This window comes from Panthera tigris, chromosome F2 (assembly GCF_018350195.1).
Source record: "Panthera tigris isolate Pti1 chromosome F2, P.tigris_Pti1_mat1.1, whole genome shotgun sequence".
Lineage (NCBI taxonomy): Eukaryota > Metazoa > Chordata > Mammalia > Carnivora > Felidae > Panthera > Panthera tigris.
The window spans coordinates 54,367,410-54,383,296 of record NC_056676.1 but is presented as its reverse complement, the minus strand read 5'-3'; the positions used below and the strand labels follow the sequence as shown (position 1 = coordinate 54,383,296).

At 36.0% G+C, this 15,887-nt stretch overlaps 1 long non-coding RNA gene across 1 annotated transcript; it reads right to left on the bottom strand.

Annotated features, from left to right (window-relative positions):
- Positions 1-1,573: 1,573 nt before the first annotated feature.
- LOC122235120 lies at positions 1,574-13,217 on the bottom strand. Its single transcript, XR_006213252.1, has 3 exons — positions 13,181-13,217; positions 4,610-4,839; positions 1,574-1,650 (listed from the first exon to the last, which is right to left on the bottom strand). It is a non-coding gene; the product is annotated as an uncharacterized LOC122235120 (long non-coding RNA).
- Positions 13,218-15,887: the final 2,670 nt, after the last annotated feature.

The window sequence follows — 15,887 nt, the reverse complement described above, 5'->3', positions numbered from 1 at the left end:
AATGTTTATAAATAGATCTGCCCACTTTGGAATCTGTCCTCTCATAATTGTGAGTTTCTGAATTAATGAACACTTTTTTATGGTATGTTTTTTCATACATGCTAACAAACTTAAATTACTCTCTCTTTTGTTTCTCTTGTTCCCTTATTTCCACTTCTGGTTTTTTGTTAGCAGTTCCCAACATTTTTTGTTTGTTCCTGCACTTTGTTTTCTTCTAGAATATTTGATGCAACATTTGAAGGCATTAAAAAACTCACAAGTCAGCAATGATTACAATTCAATGACTATTGTAACTAACCATGTCTCATGGTGCTATAAAAAAAAAAAATCTTACTGTTATTTCATTATCCACTTGACTGCCCTTGAATACAGTGTTAGTGTTTGAACAGAACAATTTACTGTCTCTTTATATGTATAATCATATCTCCCAGTGTCTATAAAAGCATCTTACTTTTATTGCAGTACTCACTTGGTCGTCCTTCAACATACTGTTACTTTTTTGAATAGAATTATTTCCTGGCTTTTATAAACGTGTAAGTGAAATTCCCCGAATGTTCCAGCAAATGTTCAGTCTTTCTTTTCTTTCAGCTATGCCTTTTACTTATCACACCCAGCAAGTAGTAACTTGAAATCCAGTGCTTTAAATGACCTACCTATGGCTCAGCCAGCTAAGTGTCTGACTTCGGCTCAGATCATGATCTCATGGCTTGTGAGTTTGAGCCCAACGTCAGGCTCTGCACTGATAGCTCAGAGACTGTAGCCTGCTTAGGATTCTGTGTCTTGCTCTCTCTCTGCTCCTCCCCTGCTTGTCCTCTCTCTCTCTCTCTCTCTCTCTGTGTGTGTCTCTTTCTCTCAAGAATAAATAAATATTAAAAATAAATAAATACAATAAAAAATAAATGATCTATGTATGTCAAAAATCTATTTAACATCTGTTCAAGAATACGTTCATTCAGGGACACCTAGGTGGCTCAGTCGGTTAAGCCTCCGACTCTTTGTTTCAGCTCAAGTCATGATCCCATGGGTTTGAACCGTGGATGAGGCTCTGTGCTGGCAGCACGGAGCCTGCTTGTGATTCTCTTTCTCCCCTTCTCTCTGTCCCTCCCCTTTCACTCTCTCTTTCTCTCTCTCAAAGTATATAATTAAACTTAATAAAAGAAAACAAAAAGAATATTTTCATTATGGTGAAAAAAAATTTACAGACTGATCAGAATATTTCACTTTACCTCAAGATGTTTGTTCAACATTTTCCATGTTGGCTTTCATTTTTGTAAGCCAGTAAATAGATACAGATGATCCCTTAGATACCACTCAGTCTTGATATAAAGTTTTATTTATCCACTAAGCACAGCTTTTATGAAGGAGACATCAACTTTCAAGAACTAGGAAGGGTATGAGATTTCACCCCTCTTGCAAGCTAACAATTTATCTACCACAGTGGTAGGTAGCAAAAAGTGTCATGCTGACAGAAGACACAAGGTTCCTGGGTCCAAGAGAGAGAACTTTATTACTGACAGCACCGCAAGCACCAGAAACTTCTGTATATTTGCCCCAGTTCCCAAAAGGTAATATGGAGGGCTGGATGACACACCATGGCTTGTATTGAGGAGGAGAAGTTTCATTCTACCATTCAAGATTCTTCTAGCTGCTCTAAGAATTAAAATGACATGAGATAGATTAACGGGAGAAAAAAACAAAGTTCAGTTACATGCTCAGGAAGGCCCAATAATAAAATTGAGACCCAAAGAAATGACCAAATCATGCTGTGTTTATATGTTGTAGACTAAAAGACATAAATCTGTGAGAAGTTGACAGGACAAAGAAAATGTATATTTGGGAGCTCCAGTTAGTAAGGATTTATAAACAGGATTTAGAATAGTAAATTAGTAAAAGTAACAAGGTTTGTTTATATAATATTCCCAGCCCTGAATTCCTTATCTCTGGTAATGAGGACATCTCTTTGCCACCTGGTACAGGGAGGGCACCTTTTAGGTAGGAGATTTATTTTCTGCTTTCTGAAGACGAAGGGAGATCAGGGCATTCCTCTTGTACTGGTTGTTTTTTAAGTAACTTTTAAGTTTATTTTTACCTAATATATATTATATAATATATATTAGAGAAAGAGTGTGAGCAGGGGAGGGGCAGAGAGAGAGGGAGACAGAGAATCTCAAGCAGGCTCCAGGCCATGCCCAGCATGGAGCCCAATGTGAGGCTTGATCTCAGAACCCTGAGATCATGACCTGAGCTGACATCAAGAGTCAGATGCTCAACCGACTGAGCCACCAAGTGCCCCATTTTTTCTAAGTAACTTTAGTTAAAAATAATCAACCATATCTCAAAGTGGAGCTTATTTGGGGGACAACCTGCCCTTGACTCCCACAGTTGCATCACAGGAAAGAGGCTAAGGGACCAACAGCTGTTGAGTGAGCAGCAAATATAGTAGCAATCAGCAAGCAAGCCTGTCCCCCCTCTCCTAGAGAGCAGCAGGTTACACAGATGATGCACTGTGGTTACCTGGACGTCCTCTGTTGTCTGTAAAGGTAGCTCCTAAGATGGCTCAGGATCAAGAGACTGATAAGCCTAAGGGTCTATAAAACTCAGCAAAAACCCTTAGAGATGCTCAGAGCCCATAGCTAACTGCCTTGCCCAACACCACAAATCAGATATTTCTATCACACAGAGAGTTACCTAATCTTGATTCCATTGATTCTAATTCCATTGAAGATGACCTCGTATCAAAAAACACTGCAACAAAGCAGCACTTTCGAAAGCAGATCAACCTTTGACCATATTCACAACTATCAAGCTCCTCCCTGCTCAGGTGCCAACCTTCAGAACTTATACAGATCTCAGAACTTATTATACAGACTATACAGATCTCATTACTTTCACCTGAAAAATGATGAAGCATCATTGAAATCACAGATGTGCTTTGCCTGGGTGTCCTTTATAGCCAAAAACATCCGTTGTCACCCACTTCTCCATTTCTTCCTCTTTTGAATTATTTTAAATATCTCTAAATATTCAAATATTCCTTCAAAATTCAACTTTAGCTCACTTTTTTTTTCCTTCAAATGAATGATTTTCCAAAATTCGAACATAAATTGTCATCTTATCCCATTTGAAAAGTTTTCAGGGGCGCCTGGGTGGCTCAGTCAGTTAAGTATCCAACTCTTGATTTTGGCTCAAGTCATGTTCTAATGGTTTGTGAGATTAGCCTTGTGTGGGGTCTGCATTGACAGCACAGAGCCTGCTTGGGACTCTCTCTGCGCCTTCCCCACTCGTTCATTCTCTCTCTCTCTCTCTCTTTCCCTCTCTGTCTCTCTCAAAATAAATAAATATTCAAAAAGAAGTTTTCAAATAAATTCATTTTCATAAAATGTATAGTTGGCATTAAACGAATTTAAATCATAGTAATTACATTCATTAGTTATCAAATTTCATCCAAGTCATAGGAATATAAAGATAAAGAACATAAAGTTCTTGCCTTTAATAAGCTCACAAATTAATATAAAAAATTAATATGAAATTATAATTAATGCAATAACAGATGCATATACAAAATACAGAGTAATACAGAGTAATACAAATTATTATGAAGACTTCACAGTGTGGATGACCTAAGTCATTTTATTTTCTTAAAATAAGAAAAAGAGTCAGATCAGGTGAAGAATACTCCAATTGAACTAATAATATGTTTCTAAGGGATAACAGAGCATCAGACCAGTAACTTTATTTTATGCAATAATTTCCTCCGTCAAAATGTATGTTTTTTAAAAAAGTCATCTGCAAAGGAGATTACTAAATTAAAATTATTTATTCAGTGAATATTTTTGGAGACGCTTGTGAGTGTTAGGCACAGTGCCAGGTATTCTAACACTACAGTTATATTTATATACACAAGATAATGGCTTTAGAAGTAATAATTTAATTAATTTAGTCACTATAGTATTTCCTTATTCATCAACTGAATTAGTCAAATCTGAATTTTATGAATTAAACAGGAAACATCAAGGTACAATTTAAAAATGCTAGTGAGTGAGTTTGTGTGAGTGTGTGTATATGTGTGTGTGTGTATACAAGTTATTGTTACATTGCTCAACCAGTTATGGTACACTGTATGAAATTGCTACTGACAATTTTAAATGGTTCAGCCTAACATTTGAAAAAGGAAACCACTATAACGTAAAGAAGATCAGCTTCAGATTCTGATAGATTGGATTTGAATCTTGCAGAAAGTACTCACAACCTGTGCAGCTTTGAACACATTACAAAGCCTCTCTGATCCTCCATTGCATCATCAATAAAACAGGAAGGGTGGAATCAATCTGAATTAGTCGTGCTTGTGTTGAGTTGTACAAGGAAACCTCAACCACAGTGACCCAACTAAATAAGGGCTTTCTTTTTCTCACATAACTAAAAATACAGAGGTTGGGAACACAAAGGTGAAGCTGTAGTTTCTGGAAGTCATCAGCATGAAGAAGCAATCAGAAGACACAGAAAAGACAGTGGGGAAGGAGTGGAGGGCAAAGTTCTGAGACCTATTCAAGAGCTCAGTCTATAGAGTCCTGATGAAGCTGACTTGTTGTTTGTTACTGTTGCTGTTTACCGTGGAAGTGGTTTGCTTTTGGGTGGTGTTATTTCCTGGTAGTTCGTCTAAAGTCCCAAGCGATTCTTCCTGATGTTTTATCCTTATGATCCTTCTTCCCTCCTGTTTTCAGAGAGTCTGCTATACTTCTAGGCGGCAGGAAAGTTTTAAATAAACATGGGGAAAGGCAAGAGGCGAAACTCTTTTCCTTGAAAGGTTTTGGGAAGAGATTCTCTCCGTGAGATTTCCACCTGAGGAGGAGAACAAAGACCAGAGAAATGCAGCTAAAATTAAATCTCCTTACAACGTGCCGCCCACTGATAAATACCTGAGACAAGAAGTACGAGACCTTCCTCAAGGAACTCATGGCTGCCTTAATGTTAATGTTTTGCTAGAGACTAAAAGCAACCTTATCTTGATAATAGCCAGACCTCCAGGATCCTATTTTTCATACAGAAACCCCTCAGAGACTTATGTTATCTCTACCCTCACCTAAGCTTAAAAGTATATAATCAATCACTCCTCACAATAGCAACTACAGCTTTTTCTGCCCATGGGTCCTGTCCCTGTGCTATAGTAAAAGTACCTTTTGCACGGTGAAGCATCTCAAGAATTCTTTCTTTACCATCACACTCACCAACACGCATCACACCTGTATCTCACTGGTTAGAATTGTACCACATGAGCACATTTCATTATAGGACTGGCTGGGAATTCTATTACTTCACTTTCTAACCACTGCAATATACAAAGGTAAGAGAGAAGGTATTCGAATGGATATTAAGTGAGTCCCTTCAGTGTCTGCCATACTACATTTATGGGGGGGGAGGGGATGGATCTAGAAATTAAATGAGGAAAAGTATGCAAAATAACTACTTAACAACTACTTAAATACTTGGCAAATACCACATACTCAGTAACTAAGAGAGCTGCTAACAATGATTACGATGATAATCATGACAATGATGATGATTTAATGCTACTGATGAAATAAAAGTTCAAATCTTGAACATATGTGAATAATTTTACTAACTCAAGTGTATATTTTTTTAAATCATGAGTTCAGCGATAGCTTTCTCCAGTAAATGACAATTTTGGTACCAACAAAAGTGCTAATTAATCAAAGTCAAATCCTCTCTAGTTACCTCATACCTATAACTTTGTTGGGGTTGAGGGGTATATTTTTAGGTTGAAACATCTCATGTTTGATTTCTCTCCAAAGTTTATTTTCTTGGAAAGTTTGAAGACCATCTGTGGAGTTATTTTGAGATATGAATATAAAAAACCACTATTTTATTCATTTTGAATACAGCATTTTTTTAACAGTCAGAATATTCCCACCATAAAAAAAGTGAAGGAATAAGTTGGCAATGTAAGTAACTTTTTAGAAACACCAAAAAAATTTATTGTAAATTGAATTGTTTGGTTTCACCTAACCTATATGCTTTTAGTGATGATCACCAACTCCTTTTCAACTCTGCATGTCCTTGGGTCCTACAGGTTTCATCTTGATCACCTGAGCATAATTTTTGAGGCACCTCTATAACCCTGGGTATATTCAAATCTCTTTATATAGCCACTTGATCTTAATCATTTGACAGACGAAGTATAGACATTGCAGACATGGGAGAGAGGCTAAGACTGTAACTCAGATCAGTCTCTGCACTTAGGTCATAATCTTGTAGGGCAAAGAGACCCATGAACAAATAACTACAACACAATATAATTAGTGAAATAACAGATGTACCAACAGAACATTATGGAAACACTGAGGAGAGGACAACTGGCTCTTTCTAGAGAATACTGAAAACCAAGGGCAAGGTATTGAAGGATTGGTAACATTTCTAAAGACGGTAAAGGGAGAGGAGAGCATTTTAAATGAAGTGACCATAAATTAAAAGGTCGACGGCAATTAAAAAAAAAAAAAAACAAATGAACGCACTAAAACAAATATCCACCTGTGTGATGCAGTGCAGCAGAGGGCCTGTCACATGGTGTTTCATGACAAATTAGACAGGCCAGAGTTCTAGCTACCACCTTATCTGTTATAGGACCACAGGGAACCACAGAAGGCTTTAAAGAGGTAGATAAAAATACATCAAGTTTCTGTTTTAAACTGCCAACTCTGTTGTGAGTATGAAATTTGGATCATCAGGGCAAGAAGTTAACTGCAAGAAGAGAAACTGGAAGATTCATAAAAGGTCAAGACAAGGGCAATGAGGATAAACAGGAGAGCAAAGTTTTGAGAAATATTCAGGAGCTCAAATTTATAACATTTTGATTAAACTAACACAGTTATTTAATTATGATTTTGGTAGTTGTTGTTTACCATGTTACTGGTAAGAAAAAAAATATATATATGGGTTTTTTTCTGGGCTATCTGTTCTATTCCATTGAACCTATATGTTAGTTTTCATGCCAGTACTATACTGTTTCAATTATTGTCACTTTGTAGTATAGTTTGAAATCAGGGCGCTTTATTCCTTCTCAAGATTGTTTTGGTTATTTGGGGGGTTTTGTGGTTCCATACAAATTTTAGGATTCTTCATTCTAAAACAAAGAATTTCAAATTCTGTGAAAAATGCCATTGGTATTTTGATGGGGATTACATTGAATCTGTAGATTGCTTTGGGTAGTGTGGGCATTTTAATGATATTAATTCTTCCAATCCATGAGCACAGAATATCTTTCCATTTGTTTGTGTCATCTTCAGTTTTTTTCATCGTTGTTTTCTAGTTCTCAGAGTACAGGCCTTTTATCTTCCTGGTTAATTTTTTCCCAAAGCTTCTAGAATAAAACATAAGCAGTAAGTTTTTTGACATCAGCCTTAGCAATATTTTTTTGGACCAATATCATCAGGCAAGGGCAACAAAAGTAAAATAAATAAACAAATGGGATTACATTACATTATGCTTTTGCATAACGAAGGAAACAATCAGCAAAAATGAAAAGAAACCTACTGAATGGGAGAAGATATTTGCAAAGAATACATCTGATAAAGGATTACTATCCAAAATGTACAAAGAACCTACACAACTTAATATAAAAAAACCAAACAATTTGATTTAAAAATGGGCAGAAGTTGGTGCCTGGGTGGCTCAGTCAGTTAAGCATCCGACTTCGGCTCAGGTCTTGATCTCATGGTTTGTGGGTTCAAGCCATGTGTCCGGCTCTGTGCTGACAGCTCAAAGCCTGGAGCCTGCTTTGGATTCTGTGTCTCCCTTTCTCTCTGCCCCTCCCCCATTTGTGGTCTGTCTCTGTCTTTCAAAAATAAATAAATGTTAAATTTTTTTTTAAAAAATGGGCAGAGGAGTTGGATAGACATTCTTCCCAAGAAAATTTACAGATGACCAATAGGAACATGAAAAGATGCTCAACATTACTAATCATCAGGGAAATTAAAATTAAAGCCACAATGAGATGATATCACCTCACACCTGTCAGAATGGCTATTATCAAAAAGACAAAAAAGTAACAGGTGTTGGTGAGAATGTGGAGAAAAGGGAATCCTCATACACTATTGGTGGGAATGTAAATTAGTGTAGCCACTATGGAAAACAGTATGAAGGTTCCTCAAAAAATTAAAAATAGAACTAGTATATGATCCAGCAATTCTACTTCTGGGTATTTATCTGAAAAAAAAAACCCATGAATTTGACGAAACTTATACACCCCTATGTTTATTGCACCATTATTAACAAAAGCCAAGAGATGGAAGCATTGGTAGATGAATGTATAAAAAGATGTGGTGTATATATATATATATACAATGGAATGTTACTCAGCCATAAAAAAAAAAATGAAATCTTGCTCTTTGCAAGAACATGGATGGAATTTGAGGGTACTATGCCAAGTGAAATAAGTCAGGCAGAGAAAGACAAATAGCACCTGATTTCACTTACATGTGGAATCTAAACAAACAAGCAAACAAACAGAAACAGACTCATAGATACACAAAACAAACCATTGGTTACCAGAAGAGGAATGCGTGGGGGAGCAGCCGAAATAGGTGAAAGGGATTAAGAGGTACAAACTTCTAGTTGTAAAGTAAGTAAGCCATCAGTATGCAATGTACAGAAAGGAATATAGTCAATAATATTGTAATAACTCTGTGTGATAATAGATGGTAACTAGACTTGGGGATCATTTTATAATCCATACAAATATCGAATCACTATGACATATACCTGAAACTAATAAGATATTGTATGGCACTTATATTTCAATTTAAAAAAGTTAACGAGCATCTTTAGGTGCCGTATTTTCAAAATGCACCCTATTTGCTCTAGTGAAAGGATTTTTATTTAATGCTAATGAACTGGAGGGAAAAAAAATCTGCCTAGTTAATTGCCACTGTAGGTAAAACAACCAGTAAGTTGGTTTTTCTTTTTTTACAGTTCAGTAAGCTACTAAGACTTCATATAAAATTTAATTCAATTCCTCTGGAATGTTCAACTTGTCCTACAGATGAAAGAAAAGGCAGAATCATATATCACTCCCTTCCATAGAGTGGTGGGATGACATTATTTCTATTCTGACTGTGACTTTCAAACTTTTGCCTAACCTAACTTGACTGAGGCTTGGGGAATATTTATAGCCACCTAGTTAATTTGAAACTTTATTCAGTCAGCAGTAACTCAAATGGACCCCAACCAAATATTATTGAATCAACCAGATGACATACTCTCAGAGTAGCCTTTCAGAAAGAAAAGTATCTCCAACAAATTGGCAAGATGTTAGTCTCATATTTACAGAGCATTTTAAATAAGAAATCTTATCTTGTTTTTATACAGAAAATATATTGCAAAACCATGTTGAAAATTTCAGTTCCACTATTATTCATGTAAACTGTCAATCATTGTCCATGTCTTTCAGAGATACACTTGATTAGAATCTCTCTACAAATGAGTAACAATAAATCCTTCATAGAAAATATTATAGCCAATATACTGATGCCAAGTTAATTTTAAATTTTCATATTTGAAATAATACCACTGCTTGTATTTTTATCCTCAGATTACTTACTTAATAACACTTGCATCTGGAAGTAATAATGGTTTTCATGTTTACTAAGAGGCACAGAGATGAAATCTCATGTATAATTTCTTCAGATACAAAGACATCTGTGCCACATTGTGAAAAACTTCAATTATAAATTATTTGGTACTTCAATTAAAATATCCATATACATATTTCCCTTTAAGATAATGATACTGATATCATTTGTCAGCCAAATAATAGTCAGTATAATATTTTAAGTCCTAAAAGTTTTGTTAATATTTACAGAGAAGGCAAATTTGGCAAAAGAATCAAACTCTACATTAAGGGCTGGGAAAAGATATTTATTGGCTAAAATAAAAGTAAAAGCTAGCAGCTCTAGTTCTGCTTTTCTGCCTTAGTTTTTCTCAATTAGACTAAGTAACCTTAAGTTCTCCTTCGTTCATCTCAACTACTGTAATAAAGGCTTTAGCCAGTCCAAAACAGCCTGTAGGATGCTGAGTGAAATATATGTAGAAGTAGTCATATTCTGTGTGTAATTTTTACACAAACATTAATAGTATTATTCTGATTTTACTCTCTGTATAATTTTTCTATAATCACCAAGTGAATTCTAATTGATAAAGACTTGAGAGATGATTCATAATGAAATTTCCCTGAGATATAGCAAATTCTCAGTGAGGATATTTGTATTATTGTTATGATAGTCTTTGCAATATCTTCCTTACTTTACCTGTCTCCATAAACTCCCGTGGAAAGAAAAGAAAAGGAAAGGACAAAAAAAAAAAACCCCTAATTTTATAAGTTTACTCTCTTAGCTTGGGCTGCTGTAACAAAATACTACAGACTAGGCGGATTATACACAACAAATAGGTAGTATTTCTCACAGTTCTGGAGGTTGGGAAATCCAATATCAGGCACAGGCCTGTTTGGTGTCTGGTGAGAATCTGATTCCTACATGGCTGTCTTTTTTTTTTTTTTCTTTTATTTATTTATTGTGACAGAGAGAGAGAGAGAGAGAGAGAGAGAGAGAGAGAATCCCAAGTAGCTTCCACACTGTCAGTGCAGAGCCCGATGTGGAGCTCTAGCTCACAAACTGTGAGATCATGCCCTGAGCCAAAAGCAGGAGTGGGAAGCTTAACCAACTGAGCCACCCAGGCACCCTGGCACTCTTTTCACTGGAACTTTACATGGTGGTAGTGGCTAGGGAGCTCCATGAGATCTCTTTCATAAGAGTACTTATCCCACTCATGAGGACTCCCCTTACGACCAAATCCTCTCCCATGGGTCTCACCTCCTAATACCATCACATTGGGGAAATAGGTTTGGGAAGGACATAAATATTCAGTCCATTGCACCTATGTTAGGCAAGAGCTTTGCATTTGACCAAAGCACGTGTTGTCTGCTATGTGACTCAGGCCTTCATGGCCATTTGTTCTGTGTGTGCTCATGCCCATATCTATTTTAGACCAAAATGTCCATATGTATATTGAAAAGCAACTAATCACATTCCAAGTACATTCATATGAAAGAGAAAAATGAGCACAAATGTCCCATATTTTCCTGGTTGCTCCTCTTGTTTTGATTCAGTAACATTTCTCAAAGGCTTCACCTAGACCTTTTCAGCAGCTTGCAACCATACATATATAGCTGACTCTTTTTTAGTAAGGTAGCTCAGAAAAATAATCTATCAAATAAAACTTGATCAAAATCTAAAGTTAATTATTATTTGATTTTTTGGGGCTCATGGTATTCTCTAAGATCTATTTTTAACATTTAATAATTTCATGGGTGAGGACAGAATGATATTTAAGAGGTGAATCTGCTTGAACAGCATTAAATAAACATTCTACCCTAAGTGTGAATTAGTCATGCAGTGATTTGTTTTTCTTCCATCTGACTCCAGTGTCAAGAAAAAAAAGAAGACCAGAAAATACGCGTTCATGTTAGTTTGACAGCAAGTGACAGAGCATGCCAAGAAACCATCATCTGGGTCAGCTGAGGAATATGTTCAGAGAAAATGTGGTTACTACAAGGGATTACAGTGTAAATTTTCTTTGGGGAATTCATTCCAGTGTCATAAAAATGACAATTTTCAATACATGATAGAGGATTATTTTTTGACAGTTGTTTTGTTGTGAGACTGTCTATTATTGTTCTTTAGTAATTGATGCTTTTCTATGGATCCTAAGGTACTAGGACTAAAACTAAACTTTCATAAATTCAAAAGGCAATGAATAAAAGGGTGTGAAGAGAGCGAAGATGCAATTTATAATGGCAGCCCAAAAGATTAAATTCCTAGAATAAAGATGACCAAACATTTCCAAGACCTATATGGAAAACTTTCCAAGTTGCTAACACACATACAAAAGCAGTCTTCATCAAACGCATGCTATTTTATTGGGTAAGAACACTTACCATTATAAACATGTTAATTTTCATTAAAATGGGTTATACATTTAACTGAATTTCAACAAAAATGACAGAAGTATTTTTGAAAAAAGACAATTATGAAATTTCATATAAACAAAGTAAACAAGCAAGAATAGCTACTAAAAATCTAAAAAAGATGGATATTGAATGGTGTTAGCACTATCAGGCATACAGGCATATAAAGAAAACCGAATGGTTTTCAAGACACATACCAATGAAACAAATAAAAACCAAGGTCCTGAAATTATTCCAAATACATATAAGAATCAGTATAATAAATCCAGCATTATTTTTATTCAAGAAGCAGGAATATAACTTATAAAACTAATGATTCATTCTTTGACTCAATTCTTCTTGCCAAAGATATTTATTAAGAAGACAAATATTTTGTTAAAATTATAAACAAGACATTTAAATTACTTTCTTGAAACAAGGAGAAGGGAAGTGGTGAGCAGAGAACAAATGCTTCTCAAGAGTCTATGATCTTTTGGTCTTTAAACCCTATGAGGTAGATTTGTTTAGCCCCATTTTTAAAGAATTAAGTAGCTTTCCCAAAGTTATAAAGCTAACAAATAGTATAGCTAGTATTGGAAATTAGTTATCTGACTCAAAAGTCTTTTTTTTTAAGTAATAATACAAACTTTAAATTTCAGAGTAACTTAAAAGATACTAAGATGCTAAGATAGAATCACACTCCTCATGGAGAGTAATGTATGTCTATAAGCTTACTTTTTCTAACAGGAAAATAAGAATAAAAAGACACAGAATAAAGGTCCACAAGGACCATATGAAGAATTTTCCTGGTCCAAACAGAAGCCAGTCACAGACATTCTTGGTCATCAGTCAACATAGCTAACAGTTCTGAAAGTCTCCTAAGTTTGTAAGTAAAAAGTGAAACAGGAGGAAAAAAAAAAGTTTCGTTCCTAGAAGAAGAAGGTAAGCAGAGAGGCAAGAAAAGGAATGGTAAGAAAGAACACACAGTTTCTAAGCACCACTGCTATTAAGTTACAGAGGAGAGGAACGGGAAGACCTTAATTCTAAGAAAGAGATTCAGGTTAATGGAGTCATATGGGTTCATTTAATACAATTAGATCATTTAGAATCACATGAACTACTAATGGAGAAGAAAAGAACCAAGTTTGAGGCTCATGGGTGGCTCACTTGATTAAGCTTTCGACTCTTTGATTTTTGGCTCAAGTGATGATCTCACAATTCATGAGTTCCAGCCCTGCGTGGTCAGGTTCTGTGTTGACAGCATGAACCCTGATTGGGATTCTCTCTCTCCCTTTCTCTCCGCCCCTCCCTCTGGTGTGAGCTTACTCATGCTCTCTCTCTCTCCCTCTCTCTCTCTCTCTCTCAAAATAAATAGATAAACCTTAAAAAAGAAAGAAAGAAAGAAAGAAAGAAAGAAAGAAAGAAAGAAAGAAAGAGAGAGAGAAAGAAAGAATGAAAGAAGGAAAGTACCAAGTTGGCTTGAAGAAAACTCTATAGTCTGCAATTTACTCACCTGAAAATTAGTGAATTAGAGATGATCCCTAAATATCTTTTTAGAGCTGAGATTACACTCCAATTTATTTCTTTAAATCTTACACTTTTTTAAGTTAGTAATCTGATGCATGTTTAATCTTTCTTATTTTTATGAACTGTAATATATCTCTCTAAAATATATTTGAATAAAAAAAGTCTGATATGATAATCATAAACCCTGCTATTCGGGTATTAAAGCCACTGCCACTATCCACTAGCTGTCCACAGTTACACGTAAATTATGTATAATAATATCCTAAGAGCTGGCTAAGAAACCCAAATCTATGAGGGGAGAAATGTTGCAGACAGGTGATGTGGAAGAAGGACAAAGGGGGAGAAAGAAATTTAAAAGTTAGGTAAAGGAAAGCAGGACCAGCCACACAATTTGCAGAGTCCATTGCAAAATAAAAACGTGAGGCCCCTTGTTTGAAAGGCAGGGAGAAAAGTGCAATTAAAGGTATTAAAACATCAATTTTTTTTCTTTAAAAATATTTTATTCCTGGGGCACCTGGGTGGCTCAGTGGGTTAAGCGTCCGACTTCGGCTCAGGTCATGCTCTTGCGATTCGTGAGTTGGAGTCCTGCGTTGGGCTCTGTGCTGACAGCTCAGAGACTGGAGCCTGCTTGGAATTCTGTGTCTCCCTCCCTCTGTCTCTCTCTCTCTCTCTCTCTCTCTCTCAAAAATAAAGACTAAAAAATTAAAAAATTATATTTTATTACTTATAAAACGTAAGAGGGATAATAGTGATACACACATGACAACCTAACCTTACAAATTGCCAAAAATATATGTTCCTGGGGTCATGGTTCTCTACACAAAGTAACAAGTAATAATTTATTATGATATCCTGATTGTGCATATGCGTTTTCTAGCTCACTTTTCTGCAAACTCATTTCATTAGGTCATCATAATTTATACTTTTAGCAACTTCATTTTCAGTTAATAAAATTGAAAGTGATATCAGTCCTGGAAAATGCAAAATTATAATTTTGAAAAAGTATTGTTTACTTTGGAAAAGGATCTTTCTGCTGATGCAACTGTTACTGGAGCTGTTGAGAGTGCTTTATAGGCTGTGACAAATTAGGTCAAATTTCTAGTAAATTACTTAAAATATAGGTTTCAGTACATCTAGAGATGGTATCTCTTGTGGAATATTTCTTCTGAAAGTATTTAACTCTTCCCTTTCATGTCAGACTGAATTTAATTTTAAACGTGAATGTACACAAGACCATTTTCGTGTCTCCTCTGACATTCTTTTGCAGCTCGTGGAGGGCATTCAAGAAAACAAGTAGCTTCATGATTTGTATAGAATTCAAAGTACTGTTAATGCATCTGTTGATGTATCTTCAGGAACACGGACAAAAATAATATTCAAGTTGTCCTTCTCAATAGTTGGTTTATTTGAAGCTTCATGGAAAAATAATGTTCTTTTCAATCAAATGCAGAAATCTTTAAATTTAACATCTATTTGTAAGCTTGTGAATATCTGCCTTACAGTGCTGTAGCATTTTTTAAACCAGAAATGCTAAACTCTAGAAGAATTTTAACGACTCTGGTAGGCCTTATTGCAGCGTCCATGTATACGCTTTTATTTTGCAGTAATTTGCTGACAGTTTACTGCCTGAGCGCCAGCAGTTTCTGTCCTATCGCTGAAGCCAGAGACTTAGTATTCATGCAGTTGCCACGGGGATAAGGTCTGGGGGGGGGGGGGTGTCTAGGGACTGATGGGCAAGCCCACACTGCTCCCAAGTAGAGCCCCACCTCTCTCCTGGGACTGCAGCAGGTGCCACTACTGCTGCCATCACTGCTTCTAACGTCTGCTGTGGCATTAAATAAATACACTTTCCTTATTCACACACCATTCCATCTTCTTAAAATATCACTTTCATTATCTTACAGTCATCCTCAAATGCAATGCACATAAATGAGAAATAAATATCTAGCATTGCACTTGGCATATAGTAAATTCTTAACACCTGCAATTTCCTACCTCCTTTTCTTCCTTGTGGATTAGGACAGCACCTCCTTTATTTTTACAAAGTGACGGTAGTGAGCCAAAAGTGAGATGGAGGTTGGGGGAAAGCGGCAAATAGTGGCAATAAAAGAAATGAAAATTCAAAAAGAACCCACTGGGGTGCCTGAGTGGTTCAGTCAGTTGACTTCGACTCAGGTTTGACTCATGGTTCTTGAGTTCATGCCCTGTGTTGGGCTCTGTGCTGACAGCTTGGATTCTCAAGCCTGCTTTGGATTCTGTGTCTCCCTCTCTCTCTGTGCCCCTCCCCTGCTTGCACTCTGTCCCTTTCAAAAATAAACAAACATTAAAAAAAACTTTAAAAAATAAT